Consider the following 13,341-nt stretch of genomic DNA (forward strand, 5'->3'; position numbering starts at 1 on the left):
CTCATTAGTCATTTTAGTTTGTATTACTACAGTCATTATTATTGTTGTAATCTCACATGTACTATGGCTACCATAATTAAAATTAGATAGATACATAGATAATGTGTCTTAATAGGCCTACAGTGAAAATACATTATATGTAGCCAACTGTTCCAGCAATTCAATTCAATTTCAATTCAAAAAACTTTATTTATCCCCGAGGGGCAATTTTTCTATGCAGTCATAGTGACATATAAGACATAACACAACATATAAGACATAACACAACATATAAGACAGGAGTGTAGGGGGGGGGGGGGTAGTCCCAGGAGATGGAATTGGAGGGGGCTTGGATTCAAGTTCAAAAGGCGAATAGCCTCAAAAGTAAAGGTGGCCTTCCTCCTGTTAGTCCTAGCCAGAGGACAGCGCAGACGCCTGCCAGAGGGCAGCCATTCAAAAACCCTGTGTAGGACATGGGTAGAGTCTTCTAGGATGCAGTAGGCTTTCCTTAATGTTGCCTTGTCGTGCAGTGATGTCAGAGACTGAAGAGGGTGGCCAATGATTTTAGAACATGTGTTCACAATGCTCTGGAGGTGTTTCTTATTTTTGACTGAGAGGGAGTGAAACCAGCACATGGATGAAAAGGTCAGTATACTTTCAATAAAGAAGTGTAAAAAATGCTAAGAATCTTCCTGTTCACTCCAAAGGAGTAAAGCTTCCTTCTACAGTCATCTGTGTACAAGATGAAAAGTAGTGGTGAGAGGACACAACCTTGGGGTGAGCCAGTGGACGTGTATCTGATGTCAGAGAACCTCTTGTTGACCAGCACCGTCTGTGTTCTTTGGGTCAGAAAGTCTGTAATCCACAGAATTAGCTGATGATCCAGGTTGAAATAGTCCATACGTTTTTTAGCCAGCATGTGAGGTTGAATGGTGTTAAAGGCAGATGAGAAATCTGCAAATAGGAGCCGGGCAAAAGAATTTGGGCTTTACATGTTCATGGCATTCAAGCAAGGAGGAAGATGCATGGGGTATGGATATTGGACATGCATATCCACTCCTAGGCTTATTCTCCTATACTCCCCCTGTAGCCTAGTAGCCAGCATTACATTTTACATTTAAATCTCTCACTTTGGCCTATGGGACACTGACTGGATCTGCTCCTTGTTATTTCAATTCAATGATCAAGATGTACTTCCCCAACCGCCATGCTGTCTTCTGATTACCATTTGTTCTGTCGACTAGGCCTACTCTCATGAACGCTAAATTCAAGACTTCCTCAGTGGTTCCATGTGGGTGCAATACGTTGCACACTGCTCTCTGTTCCTGTGATAGTTTACAGTGTTTTTAAAAGGCGTCTAAAGGCACATTTGTTCAACATGCACTTAGTCCATTAAGCAGTAAAGCACTATAACTTGTTATTTATCATTGATTGAATGGGCATTTGTTTATTAGCCTATTGCCTAGCCTATTGCTATTGTCCTAATTACAGTCTGACCAACATCTTCATTTGTTACCTGTTCAATTTAAGTGTTATATTGTTATCTATTTATGTTGCTTTGAACAGCAAAGATTAGGATAACGAGCCTCCTTATTCTTCAGCCAAGCAGGTAGGCCTACGGGGCGTTGCCTAGCAACAAGGGTCAGAAGTACACGTTTTTCGATATTTTGTGGAATTATACTTATTTTCATTGAATGCCAATGTCGTGAGTCATGTACCAACTTGCTTTAACTATTTCTATACATATTATACCCAGCAAAAGTCGTCTGTGCCAGTGTTTTGCATCCTAACAATATTTTGTTTATGTTTTAATACAAAACCGTTTTAATGAACTACAAATTCGGCGCCATTGTTATAAAGCAGCGTTGAAATGAACGCTACACGTCATGGGGCACGTAGTCTAATTACAGAAATAGCTATAATTTCAAAATTACAAAAATATTTTTATACATAACATGAGAAACATGCTTGAATTATTAAGATGTATCACCTGCTTGACTATAAAGTCAAAAGCTTGCAACATTTGTAATATGTTAAAATAAATGTAATTTTCCCATTTTTGCACATGAGATACACAAATGACAGAAACATTATTTATAATACATATCTTAAGTAATAAGCATACCAAATTTCAGACAAATCTGACCAGTGGTTCCACAATTCTGGCAACTCACAATATTACATTTTTACACCTTTGAGGGGCGCTACTGAGGTAACCGGGGTACCTGGGGCATTAAAAATTCTTGGAGATGCTTCCCTGCATCCGGATGAACAACATATGCTATTTTATTTCACCCTCTGAATATTTTTATTTTTCCTCAACTGGGCAAAATATGACCATGCATAGCCTACATTTGGATGAGCATGACATGATGAGAACGTAAAGCAATAGTTTCAACTTTGGCAAAAAACATTTCACATGGGCTTAAAGGCAGAGGAAGCTTTTGAGGGTTTGGGATGGCATCATCAACCCAACTTGGTGTGCATCCAAAACTGTCAGAAAATGCAGCTGAATGGCTGTGTGGATGGTACCTTGCAGGGCTGCCGCGTAGGTCAAAACTGACCAGCAGGGTGATGTCATGCAAATCATGTTTATTTCATATCAAAACACTTGCATATATCAGATAAAAGCACAATATCGATGTTATGAGGTGCTTGGTTTGATCCATGAACTTTTGTGCATCCAAAACTGTCAGAAAATGCAGCCGAATGGCTGTGTGGATGGTACTTTGCAGGGCTGCCGCGTAGGTCAAAACTGACCAGCAGGGTGATGTCATGCAAATCATGTTTATTTCATATCAAAACACTTGCATATATCAGATAAAAGCACAATATAGATGTTATGAGGTGCTTGGTTTGATCGATCCATGAACTTTTGTGCATCCAAAACTGTCAGAAAATGCAGCCGAATGGCTGTGTGGATGGTACTTTGCAGGGCTGTCGCGTAGGTCAAAACTGACCAGCAGGGTGATGTCATGCAAATCATGTTTATTTCATATCAAAACACTTGCATTTATCAGATAAAAGTACAATATAGATGTTATGAGGTGCTTGGTTTGTGCATCCAAAACTGTCAGAAAATGCAGCCGAATGGCTGTGTGGATGGTACTTTGTGGATGTCGCATTTGAACCGTTTGCCCCGTGTTATCCCTGGTATATATATATTAGTGATGGGCAAATGAAACTTTGGTGAACCACTAAACCACAGCAGTGTGAAGCTAGCAACACTAATGAAAAAATCCAATATGGCTGCCACATGTAGAGTTTTCAACATAAAAGTCCTTACCCAAACCAGTATATGTAACCAAAAATATTGGTTTGCTAAGGACTTTTATGTTGAAAAATGTATGTGTGGCGGCCATCTTCTTGCTTTTCAGCTAGTATCGCTAGGTTCACACTGCTGTGGTTCAGTGGTTCACCAAAGCTTCATTTGCCCATCACTAATATATATGAGCAAAGTGTGACAATAGAATTCTAACTATTGGTAGTGCAGCTGCTGGTGGTGGTGCCACTGCTGCTTATTATTATATTTCTTTTACAGCATATAATAGATATTTATGTGTAAAGTCAAAGAAAAGATGGCAGGTGGGAAAAATACACTTTATTATACACAAGAAGGCAACACAGAACATTAATTACAGATTAATTACAGTGAATTTGTCATTTTTATTTGGTAAGGCACAACCACTTCTGGGGAACTATGTACCGGTATGTACTTCTCTCTGTACCTTCTTTGTCAAGGGGTACAGGTGTTTGTACTGGTCTGAGCGATGGTGTCATAACTTTTACTTTTTACTATAAAAAAAAAATCTTGTATGAGCTTTATCTTCATATTGTGATGACTACCATATCTTGCTTTAACATAATCAATAATGATATTATAGCAACTATTTAGTGTGCTAAATTTTTGTGTTTGTTTTGTCAGCCACTGTTTGATCTCTTGATTACTACCACTACGCCTCCCACTATGTAGAGCTGTGACAATTGATGAATCAATTGATCATAAATTAACAATCATAAATTAACAATGAAATTAATCATTAGTTGCAGCCCAGCTTTGATCGACCAGCCCGTGCTTTGATCCACCAGAGAAAATCACCTGCTGAAGTGCTAAGACGTGGGCCAGATGTGATGTTGATTTGTTGATATGGATAAATGTCATAATCATGAAACAACTGAGCATAATTGCTGTGATGGTTTGTGCTGGTGGTGCCGCTCCTGCTGCTCCTGCTGCAGCTACTGCTACTGCTGCTGCTGGTGCCGCTCCTGATGATGCTGCCGCTCCTCATGGGGGAGGGGGGTGGGGGGTGAGAGCCGCTCCTGATGCTGCTGCTGGGGTGGGGGGATGAGAGGCGCTGTGCCCCAGCGTACTTACTTCACAGTTTGTTGAGCCCGTACCCTAGAGTGGTACCAAACATACAGCCGTAAATGCTGCAGGAAGTGCTGCCTTGTCATGTACGGCAAATGGTGCTTCAGCCGTTTCAACCGTGCATTAAATTGCTCAGCCTGCTGGGTGTTTATGCCTGACAGCTGAGGATAGCTGTCAGCATTATAGCCAACACTGCAACCTGCACACACACAAACAATTGAAGAAAATATAGTATCGTTGTCTTGCATTGACAAGAACAAGTGAACAACAAGTGTAATGCATTGCAGTAAATTGTGTTGCAGAACATTGCTCACCTTTGTGATTCCTCCAGTGCAACCGGTCTATGAGGAACCAGCTGCTCTGGAAGAAAGCTGGATCCCTGTTAAGGCTGAAGCTGTGCAGCCTGCATGCATTGTCATAAATGATAACATCCGGTGCTGAAACCCATATAAAGAATGTAGACAGAAATCAATAGTTGCAGAAAATTTGTCGAAATTGGTACTACCAAAAACATGAAGGAAGTTTTTACCGGTCAGCCATTTGGTCTTCAATGCGGTAAATGGCAAGTCAACGGACTCTGGAGACTCCATTACCGCATGATGTGGCCCTCCTCAGCCATATTCCTCAAAAGGGGCAAAATAAATGGGGCCTCCTTCTCTGCAACCACCAGAAGTTGAGCCCATTCATCTTGCCCAGTTAGACCTTCCCCATACCTCTTCAGGGCCTCCCTGAGGTGTGGGGACTTGATCAGAATTCGATCACTATGACTATTGGAATGAAAAGCAAAATTGATGACTGTCATTTATTTTGTATAATTATATTTGTATAATATAATCTTGACATATGTCATACTATGACTGATGTTCATTTGTAAATACATATCAGAAAAGTTGAAGGATTGCATACATATACAGTACAATGTTAAAAAATACTTATCTTCCTTCTTTCCCTTGGTCCTGAGTGGGCGGTGTAGCCTGGGGCTGCTTGGCAAACCGGCGATGATAACCAAGCCATCCATCACCACAGCCCTGCAAGGAGCACATATCTGTTGTTATATGTTCAGTTGTGTTCAATTGTAATGCTGCTACTAGTATAGCTACTACTACTACTAATAATAATAATAATAATAGCAATAGTGATGATGATGATGATGATGATCATGGTGATGATAATCCAACCTTGGATTAGGCCCGCATTGAGGACAACAAAAGCCCTCAACCACTTGGATGTCCACCAATTTAAGGAACGACAGCCATGCCCACCGAAACCTCTTGTACGTGATTATCTCCTCCACCCCATAGTAAAATAACAAAGCAGTGGAATTGCTAACGTTTAGCCATTTTTAGCCAAAAAAACTCACTTATGTTAGCCAAAAAAACTCACTTATGTTGGTCCGATAAGTATGAAATCAGAATATGTTGAACAACGGGACATCACAAACAAGCCAGGCTCAGTTTGGAGTCAGTGGATTATTCCCGGAAGGAGATAAACGGTTTGAAAAATACAAGGTTTACCTCTTCTGGCACAGTAACGCTAGGTGCTAGAGGGATGGGACCAAGAGGCACAGCACAGCCTTGAGGCCCCTGACAACTGCTCCAAAGGTGGGATCTCTGAGACACTCACAAAAAAAACTGTGAAGGAAAAACTTTCAAAAAGTTGACCACTCCCACTTCAGAGGTGGAGTTGTGGGTGGTAGCATGGAGCTACAAGGCTGAAATTCAAGTCAGACCTTCAGCACATGACCCACATGGAGCGTGCAAAGTTTCATCTCTCTAGCTGTAACGCAAAGCATTGTGCTGGCAAAAACGACTTTTTTGGCGATTTAACATTTAGCCATTTTTACATTTTTAGCCAAAAACCTCACTTATGTTGGTCCGATAAGTATGAAATCAGATTATGTTGAACAACGGGACATCACAAACAAGCCAGGCTCAGTTTGGAGTCAGTGGATTATTCCCAGAAAGAGATAAACGGTTTGAAACGTACAAGGTTTACCTCTTCTGGCACGGTAACGCTAGGTGCTAGAGGGATGGGACCAAGAGGCACAGCACAGCCTTGAGACCCCTGACAACTGCTCCAAAGGTGGGATTTCTGAGACACCCACAAAGAAAACTGAAAGAAAAACATAAAAAAAGTTGACCACTCCCATTTCAGAGGTGGAGTTTTGGGTGGTAGCATGGAGCTACGAGGCTAAAATTCAAGTCAGACCTTCTGCACATGACCCACATGGAGTGTGCAAAGTTTCATCCCTCTAGCTGTAACGCAAAGCATTGTGTCTGCAAACAAATATTTTTTGGCGATTTAACATTTAGCCATTTTTACATTTTTAGCCAAAAACCTCACTTATGTTGGTCCGATAAGTATGAAATCAGAATATGTTGAACAACGGGACATCACAAACAAGCCAGGCTCAGTTTGGAGTCAGTGGATTATTCCCAGAAGGAGATAAACAGTTTGAAACGTACAAGGTTTACCTCTTCTGGCACGGTAACGCTAGGTGCTAGAGGGATGGGACCAAGAGGCACGGCACAGCCTTGAGGCCCCTGACAACTGCTCCAAAGGTGGGATCTCTGAGACACTCACAAAAAAAACTGTGAAGGAAAAACTTTCAAAAAGTTGACCACTCCCACTTCAGAGGTGGAGTTGTGGGTGGTAGCATGGAGCTACAAGGCTGAAATTCAAGTCAGACCTTCAGCACATGACCCACATGGAGCGTGCAAAGTTTCATCTCTCTAGCTGTAACGCAAAGCATTGTGCTGGCAAAAACGACTTTTTTGGCGATTTAACATTTAGCCATTTTTACATTTTTAGCCAAAAACCTCACTTATGTTGGTCCGATAAGTATGAAATCAGATTATGTTGAACAACGGGACATCACAAACAAGCCAGGCTCAGTTTGGAGTCAGTGGATTATTCCCAGAAAGAGATAAACGGTTTGAAACGTACAAGGTTTACCTCTTCTGGCACGGTAACGCTAGGTGCTAGAGGGATGGGACCAAGAGGCACAGCACAGCCTTGAGACCCCTGACAACTGCTCCAAAGGTGGGATTTCTGAGACACCCACAAAGAAAACTGTGAAAGAAAAACATAAAAAAAAGTTGACCACTCCCATTTCAGAGGTGGAGTTTTGGGTGGTAGCATGGAGCTACGAGGCTAAAATTCAAGTCAGACCTTCTGCACATGACCCACATGGAGTGTGCAAAGTTTCATCCCTCTAGCTGTAACGCAAAGCATTGTGTCTGCAAAAAAATATTTTTTGGCGATTTAACATTTAGCCATTTTTACATTTTTAGCCAAAAACCTCACTTATGTTGGTCCGATAAGTATGAAATCAGAATATGTTGAACAACGGGACATCACAAACAAGCCAGGCTCAGTTTGGAGTCAGTGGATTATTCCCAGAAGGAGATAAACAGTTTGAAACGTACAAGGTTTACCTCTTCTGGCACGGTAACGCTAGGTGCTAGAGGGATGGGACCAAGAGGCACGGCACAGCCTTGAGGCCCCTGACAACTGCTCCAAAGGTGGGATCTCTGAGACACCCACAAAAAAAACTGAAGGAAAAACATAAAAAAAGTTGACCACTCCCACTTCAGAGGTGGAGTTGTGGGTGGTAGCATGGAGCTACAAGGCTGAAATTCAAGTCAGACCTTCAGCACATGACCCACATGGAGCGTGCAAAGTTTCATCTCTCTAGCTGTAACGCAAAGCATTGTGCTGGCAAAAACGACTTTTTTGGCGATTTAACATTTAGCCATTTTTACATTTTTAGCCAAAAACCTCACTTATGTTGGTCCGATAAGTATGAAATCAGATTATGTTGAACAACGGGACATCACAAACAAGCCAGGCTCAGTTTGGAGTCAGTGGATTATTCCCAGAAAGAGATAAACGGTTTGAAACGTACAAGGTTTACCTCTTCTGGCACGGTAACGCTAGGTGCTAGAGGGATGGGACCAAGAGGCACAGCACAGCCTTGAGACCCCTGACAACTGCTCCAAAGGTGGGATTTCTGAGACACCCACAAAGAAAACTGTGAAAGAAAAACATAAAAAAAGTTGACCACTCCCATTTCAGAGGTGGAGTTTTGGGTGGTAGCATGGAGCTACGAGGCTAAAATTCAAGTCAGACCTTCTGCACATGACCCACATGGAGTGTGCAAAGTTTCATCCCTCTAGCTGTAACGCAAAGCATTGTGTCTGCAAAAAAATATTTTTTGGCGATTTAACATTTAGCCATTTTTACATTTTTAGCCAAAAACCTCACTTATGTTGGTCCGATAAGTATGAAATCAGAATATGTTGAACAACGGGACATCACAAACAAGCCAGGCTCAGTTTGGAGTCAGTGGATTATTCCCAGAAGGAGATAAACAGTTTGAAACGTACAAGGTTTACCTCTTCTGGCACGGTAACGCTAGGTGCTAGAGGGATGGGACCAAGAGGCACGGCACAGCCTTGAGGCCCCTGACAACTGCTCCAAAGGTGGGATCTCTGAGACACCCACAAAAAAAACTGAAGGAAAAACATAAAAAAAGTTGACCACTCCCACTTCAGAGGTGGAGTTGTGGGTGGTAGCATGGAGCTACAAGGCTGAAATTTAAGTCAGACCTTTAGCACATGACCCACATGGAGCGTGCAAAGTTTCATCTCTCTAGCTGTAACGCAAAGCATTGTGCTGGCAAAAACAACTTTTTTGGAGATTTAACATTTAGCCATTTTTACATTTTTAGCCAAAAAAACTCACTTATGTTGGTCCGATAAGTATGAAATCAGAATATGTTGAACAACGGGACATCACAAACAAGCCAGGCTCAGTTTTGAGTTGGTGGATTATTCCCGGAAGGAGATAAACGGTTCGAAACGTACACGATTTACCTCTTCTGGCACGGTAACGCTAGGTGGTAGAGGGATGGGACCAAGAGGCACGGCACAGCCTTGAGGCCCCTGACAACTGCTCCAAAGGTGGGATCTCTGAGACACCCACAAAAAAAACTGTGAAGGAAAAACATAAAAAAAGTTGACCACTCCCATTTCAGAGGTGGAGTTTTGGGTGGTAGCATGGAGCTACGAGGCTGAAATTCAAGTCAGACCTTCTGCACATGACCCACATGGAGTGTGCAAAGTTTCATCCCTCTAGCTGTAACGCAAAGCATTGTGTCTGCAAAAAAATATTTTTTTAATATTTAACATTTAGCCATTTATCATTTTTTAGCCAAAAAACACACATATGTTGGTCAGGTCAGTATTGGCGTTGCTATGGTGGTTACTATGGTCATATTATGGTGGTTGCCAGGTTGTTGCTAGGGTAATTTGAATGGTTGCTATGGTGTTGCTAGGGTAGATATGGTGGTTGCTATGCAAAATAACATGGTGGCTATGGTGGTTGTCAGGGTAAGCATCTTGGTTGCTATGGTGGTTGCTAGCTTGACATTATTCAAGTGGTTGCTATGGTAATTAAGATGGTTGCTAGGGTGTTGCTAGGGTAATTAAGGTGGTTGCTTGGGTGTTGCTAGGGTACATATGGTGGTTGCTATGCAAAATAACAAAGCAGTGGAATTGCTAACGTTTAGCCATTTTTACATTTTTAGCCAAAAAAACTCACTTATGTTGGTCCGATAAGTATGAAATCAGAATATGTTGAACAACGGGACATCACAAACAAGCCAGGCTCAGTTTGGAGTCGGTGGATTATTCCCGGAAGGAGATAAACTGTTCGAAACTGTTTGAAACGTACAAGGTTTCTCTCTTCTGGCGCGGTAACGCTAGGTGCTAGAGGGATGGGACCAAGACGAACGGCACCGCCTTGAGGCCCCTGACAACTGCTCCAAAGGTGGGATCTCTGAGACACTCACAAAAAAAAACTGTGAAGGAAAAACTTTAATAAAGTTGACCACTCCCACTTCAGAGGTGGAGTTTTGGGTGGTAGCATGGAGCTACGAGGCTGAAATTCAAGTCAGACCTTCTGCACACGACCCACATTGCATTGTGTCTGCAAATTTTTGTTTTTTGACTATTTAACATTTAACCATTTTTCAATTTTTTTTAAAAAAACACACTGTTGGTCAGGTCAGTAATGGCGTTGCTATGGTGGTTACTATGGTCATATTATGGTGGTTGCTAAGTTGTTGCTAGGGTAATTTGAATGGTTGCTATGGTGTTGCTAGGGTAGATATGGTGGTTGCTATGCAAAATAACATGGTTGCTATGGTGGTTGTTAGGGTAAGCATGTTGGTTGCTATGGTGGTTGCTAGCTTGAAGGTGGGCCATGTGTTAATGTATGTTAACTCACATGTATAAGTGACAGGCTTTCAGAAAATATATGGTTTGCATGGCTGAAACTGCTTTGCCTTTATATTGGAGCTAAAAAAAAAAAAAGCCTGTCACTTGTACATGTGAGTTAACATACATTAGCACATGGTCCACCTTCCTGCAAACTTTGGAGAACATAAATGTATACATGGCTCTATTTTGTATATTGGCGAATGAATGGGGCATATGATGTTTTGAGCTCCAACACAAAGGCAAAGCAGTTGCAGCCATGAAAACTATGTATTTTCTGAATATGATGTACCATAGTAAATAGGAAGGTGTGACATGTCTTAATTCATATTAATTGACATCTACAGGATAGGTGTAACAGCGTTGATTCCTCCGAGAGAGTGCGTGTGTGTGTGTGAGTGAGTGAGTGAGTGAGTGAGTGAGTGAGTGTGTGTGTGTGTGTGTGTGTCTAATACTGTACATACCGATTGGCTCTGTATTCTCAAGTCCATGCAGGTCCTTCCCAGTTGAAAATGAAGAGGCCACATTATCTGAAGGAGATCAATAGGAACCTTGCTTTAAATCCCCATCCAAGAGCAATTATGCCTACAGTTAGTGTTCTTTTTTCAAAAACAGTCAACAACAACCATCAGCCCACCAAAACAACACACAACAACAATTGCACACACAACAACACATACACCACAGAACAACAACAACAACAACAACAACAACAACAGACAGCCACAGCAGGACAACACAAGCGGAACATAACATAATTCTGTGATGTTGTAATACCTCTATAATATTCTATAGACGCAATAGTATTTCTATAGTAGTCTTATATATTAATTCTAAGACTGATTTCTGAACACTGGACACTCAGGTTAAAATAATATATACTACTGAACACTCCAGATTAAATCATATGTACTATACCCTTCCTTACATTGCTAACCTCTTCCAACTTACAATCACTGCCAGAGTCGAATGTCCGAAGAATGCCGAGCAATACATTTTGAGAGAAAGAAAATTAAAAATATGAATGTGTTCAATGCAAATGCAAGATGGACATACCAAGGACCACTGGTCAAATTATGTGGGATAGGGATTTGGGGTGGAAAGGAAAACACATCAGAACAGCTTCTTTCTGAAAGGGGAAGAATATTTTTTTCAATAATTCATTCATTTATTTATCTGACCACTGGGCCACAGGAAATCATCATGTGTTCACTAATACATGGATTGCCCTGTAAACAAGACAATTCTTTGGTGCAATGTTATTTTTGTTTCCCCATAACAGCTGGGCATCTCAACAGCTACAACCACAAACTCATGACTAGATGGCTACCTCAGTGCAGTATTGTATCGGCCAGTTGATTTATTTGAAGAAAATATTGTAGTAATACTGAAATATTGTTATAATATCCATCTCTTCTAAGTTACTGCAACAGAGAATTATAAGATTCAACGTTTGTTTTGAACTGTCCATTTTGATGAAGTTTGCCTATTGCCAGCGCTAGCTTATTAGCTTTTTCATTGCGTGCATGTAACATCGATGTGTATAGAATGATCCATTCCATCATTGAAAATGTATCGTTTTATTATCAAAGTACACTAGAAAAGAAAATGGAAACATTACCCAATAGCCAACTATCAACGTGAACAGTAAGTTATATTGACATTAAACGGGACATTGCTTACTTACATCACCGGCGGCATGGTAAGACACGGGGCAGGCAGACTGCTGCCAGCTGTTGTCTTAAAACCTAGGCCTATTGACGTGATCTCCTTGTTTTCTTATACTTGCAAAACTTGGAAGCGAACAAGGCAGAACAGGAGTTTAACTGACCACGAAAAAAGACATACTTTTGTACCAATTTACCAAGGCTGACCACAACATCCATCCCTATGCATCCATCTGGGCTGCGCAGCCGAGGAGTGAACAATTATGTCGCAAACTAATGACATCAATAGGACGTGATGGAAAATTTCTCCGATTTGAACTGGACTTTCGCCACTTTTTTAAAAAAGTATGTCCGAGAACTTTATAGCAGTCACCTTCCAAACAGTCCACAAATCTCAAACAAACTACTAAATATATCGCGGATGTTTAACAAGGCTCAAATTAAAATATTACAGCTTTACCAGGCTATTATTATTAAAATTAGGCTCGCTCGTAGCCTATTAAAGGCACGCTCGCTTATACCAATTAAAAAAACAAAACACTATCGCCAATAAATATTAAATATCCTACAGATGTGCGTGATAGGTCATGTTATCCAACTAAAATAGGGTAGCAGTTTAAACACACATTTTGAAACAGAAACAATAGCAAACACGAGCAAATGAACGGATTTAAGCTAGCCTACTGTAGCCTACCTGTGAAAACCATTGCAAGCTCGAGGAAGCCTATTTCAGGCTATCGCGCATGTGCGAATTATTGACAATTGCGTACATTACTGTACGCATTGGCGTGCACAGGTTTGCGTCCGGAATCATACGCATGGCGAGTGTGATCGGGTTGTTCACTGTTGTTGTGAGCTAAAAGGCTAGGCCTACTATATGGGAAAAACTTTGAAGAGCCTTTTGAGTAGGATCAATGAATGGGTTTTCTTTAACCTGTGCTACACTTTTCCACTAAGTTGTACGAAAATTGTAGGCTAACCGTAGTTTTTTTTTATGTTGACAGAACCGCACTACATAGCCTATATGGTGCAGTAAATGGAAGCT

General features: G+C 41.2%; 1 long non-coding RNA gene across 5 annotated transcripts; it reads right to left on the minus strand.

Moving 5' to 3' along the window:
• Positions 1 to 3,565: 3,565 nt before the first annotated feature.
• Positions 3,566 to 13,129, minus strand: LOC143131914 (uncharacterized). 5 transcript variants are annotated; one of them, XR_012988239.1, is made up of 7 exons: positions 12,991 to 13,129; positions 12,317 to 12,422; positions 11,686 to 11,758; positions 11,094 to 11,159; positions 4,878 to 5,376; positions 4,663 to 4,785; positions 3,566 to 4,547 (listed from the first exon to the last, which is right to left on the minus strand). It is a non-coding gene; the product is annotated as an uncharacterized LOC143131914 (long non-coding RNA). The 5 variants fall into 5 exon arrangements; XR_012988240.1 differs by lacking the exon at positions 12,317 to 12,422; XR_012988241.1 differs by lacking the exons at positions 12,317 to 12,422; positions 12,991 to 13,129 and adding an exon at positions 12,478 to 12,984.
• Between the last annotated feature and the right edge of the window lie 212 nt (positions 13,130 to 13,341).

Source organism: Alosa pseudoharengus, unplaced genomic scaffold (genome assembly GCF_046254945.1).
Source record: "Alosa pseudoharengus isolate Yale_2024_CS ecotype anadromous, Long Island Sound unplaced genomic scaffold, YU_APseudo_1.1 YU_APseudo_1.1_scf_1, whole genome shotgun sequence".
Lineage (NCBI taxonomy): Eukaryota > Metazoa > Chordata > Actinopteri > Clupeiformes > Clupeidae > Alosa > Alosa pseudoharengus.